Raw genomic sequence first — 3,535 nt, forward strand, 5'->3', positions numbered from 1 at the left:
TGAGAACATGTAAAAATTATTACGACTTTATAGAACTTTACATAGAAAGAGAGAGACAATATTATTATTATTATTATTATAACGAGGTCTCCATTCTGATGGTAAAATAGAATTTTTTGAAGTTAGAAGTATATAGAAAAATATAAGGCAGTAAGACATAAGCAATAAGCGAATCGACAATTACAGCAAAAAACAATAATACTTTAAAACAATAATACTTTAAATTCTCTGCTGAGATTGGTCGATTCGCTTACTACTTACGTCTTACTGTCTTATGTTTTTGTATGTGCCATATTATCTTCAAAAATACAAGTACGAATTTAAATTTTTACATTGTAACGATTAAGGCTTTTCTAGCTTAGTATAAGAACATTCGTAACGCAATATGTTACGTTAAATATTAATTATAAACTAAAGCCTATGTAATAGTAAACCTATAACACATTAATAAAATCATAACGTAATGTTAAACATTATGTTACATTATGTTTTCTTTGTACGTTATATAAAGTTTATTTACTATTATATACAAGTTTATTTACTATTATATACAGACTTCAGTACGTAACGTAACGCGTTAGAGTTGCCGTAGACAAAATTTCTGTAATAGTAACTTTAAGACGTGAAATTAAGCCGATGAGCCAATCAAGATGCTTTAGATCTACGTACTCTAATGGAAATAGAAATAATAGCAAACTTATCATATCATAAAGCGAATTTTAATCGGTTAAAATTCATTTTATTGTGAGGTTATAGATAAATTTACTGTTATTTCCATTTTATTTCCGTTAGATTACGTAGATCTAAAGCAATATCCTATTCTTATAATTGGCTCATCGGCTTAAGTTTACGTCTTACGATCACTGTTGCGGAATTTTATGTGCGGCAGTTCTTATGGATGTTCTTGTATAGGGAATCTAAATTATGTCACTCTCGTAAAAAAATAGCAATTTCTTTTCTTTAAACAAATGTGACGCAATATGATCAAATATCAAGATGACTTCGAGATAATAGTAGAATCAATGCTTGCACTGCCTTTCCTATTCATTAGTGTAATATCAAATGTGGCGGTCTCTTTAGCGTGGACACTATGAAATATTACTGCGTACACATGCATATTGTTCTATCATGTATCTTAAAGAAGAAGTAGACAAAAAAGAAGATATGTCGTTAATTGAACTCACTCTTGCTGGTCGAGAGTCGTAGTGTAGCAAGATATTCGAAAAGACATATACGAGTTATTTAGACACTCTCGAGATGATATTATAGTTAATGTAAAGAGAACTTACAGGCTCGTGGTTACAGCGTGAGCGAATTGACTTTAGAAATTGAATCTTATGTACAGTTTAACTCTTAGTATTCAAAATATTACTAATTTCTGTTATTTTTTTTCTATAGGAAAAAAGCCTTGATTCTATTTTTTTTCATTATACTTTTATAAATTATTAATACAAAAAATTAATTCTGAGCATATCTTCGTAGATATAATTAAAATTGTAAAATCTCGATAAGGATGATAATTGAAATATTATCTGTTTATACGTATAAATAATTTTAATGCTTATAAGCTGTAAAGATTATATCATATTATGCATTGGAGATTGCGAATTGAATGTTAGAATTCGATCAATCAGATAATTTTAATTTCATTCTGATTAGTTGAAAATTTGATCTTAATAATATCCAATTCGCGTAGTTTGCTACTTAATATTATCTGTTAATAATTATATGACAACAATTTCGTTTTAAAAATTATATTCAAAATAAAAATTGTTTTACTTGTTTTAATCAAGAAAAGCATTAAGAATATTTATTATAACAATATTAATCACTACGATTGCGTGACTGCATATGCCTGTTTGTTCACATATTTTTGCAGATTGGCTATAAACAAATTATTGTCGAGATTAAGAGGATATAAAAAAAGTACAAAATACAATAATAATACAATAATAATTATCAGCAATAATGTGAACACTTAAAAACATATCCGGATATATCTGCAAATGAAAATTATCAAAACATTTATTGCATGAATAAAAAAGACTTACACACACACACACACACATGCGCGCGCGCGCGCGCGCGTGTAATATAATTCTTTTTTATTCATATACATATATATATATATATATATATATATACATAGCTCTTGGTGAATCAATTATTATCTATATATTTTCTTGAGTGCAATCTGCAAAAATAAAGAGGAGCACAGAGAACATCATATTATGCATCATTGTGAGTTCATAAACGCAAGTCGGATTGGTACAAAAATATTGTATTAAAAAGTGAAAATAATACATACACATATGTAAACACATACACACATAATAATAGTGTGTCGTAAGATGATATATACGCAGCCAGAAGATATAGCATGAATATTGATATATGATATATTTATGGAAAATTCATGTTGACAAATAAATTATGTATGAACAGTACATATATGTTTCTTCTTATTTAATAGTTTTTGCTTCAGATCATTTAATGATATACAGTGCGGTCCATAAGTTTGGAAATTGATTTTTTTACGATAATAAAGGAAAGGTCTCTATATAAGATATCGAGTTTATTTTGGGCAAATATTGAAAGTGTGAGCAGAATTAAAAAAAATAATATTTTAAAGGGAATTTAATAAGCTTTAAGATATTGTAATGGGAAATTTAATTCAAATACTATTTTCTGAAAATTAAAGAAATGTAAAAAGTGAACAAATCGCAAAGTCAAAAAATTGTTCTTGTAATGTCTCGAGAAATCGATAATAAAGTGCAAAATACATCAATATTTTAATTAAAAAATTTTATTTAATATTTCTAAAATACAAACAAACACAACCAATGTGCGCGCAAAATGAGCATGCGATACCTACATTGTACCCAGGACTTGTCTTCAAATAATTGGAACCAAGCATCTCAGAAACAAGTACTTGATGTCCATTCCAGTTATCCTTTTTATTACAATAACATTCATACTTCAGCAACGTTTTTTAGAGAGTCTTATAATTTCTTGTCCTGCAGCTTATTCTGCATCCGCAAGATCCGCCACTTTCTTCGCCCCTTTCATCTTAGTGTGAAACATTCATTTATTAATAATATTACATCAAGAATAATTTCTTTAATATGTAATATTATTTAATAAATATATTGTAGGAGAACTTATTCCTCTCAAAGTTTATCAATTATAGCTTATAAAAATAATAAATCCGTTTAAATATATAAAAAAAATATATAAATAATTATAAATAAAAAATATATATATATGTGTTATATGCGCTAGATGGTTTCGCTTAATAATTTAAAAAACTTATAGAAGAAACTTATAGAAGAAATTTTTATAGAAATAAAATCTTAAAAAACTATGAGAGAGAGAGAGAGAGAGAGAGAGAGAGAGAGAAAATTTTCCATATTTTTGCTAAATCAAAACAAATTCTAACTGCAACACTATAAAGCTTTAACTGTAAAAATTGTTTACAAAATCCATCTAAAACATTGGATCGGCTTTACCTTACATCGGCTTCAGAAAGAGCTTT

The sequence above is a fragment of the Atta cephalotes genome, assembly GCF_000143395.1.
Source record: "Atta cephalotes unplaced genomic scaffold scaffold00002, whole genome shotgun sequence".
Lineage (NCBI taxonomy): Eukaryota > Metazoa > Arthropoda > Insecta > Hymenoptera > Formicidae > Atta > Atta cephalotes.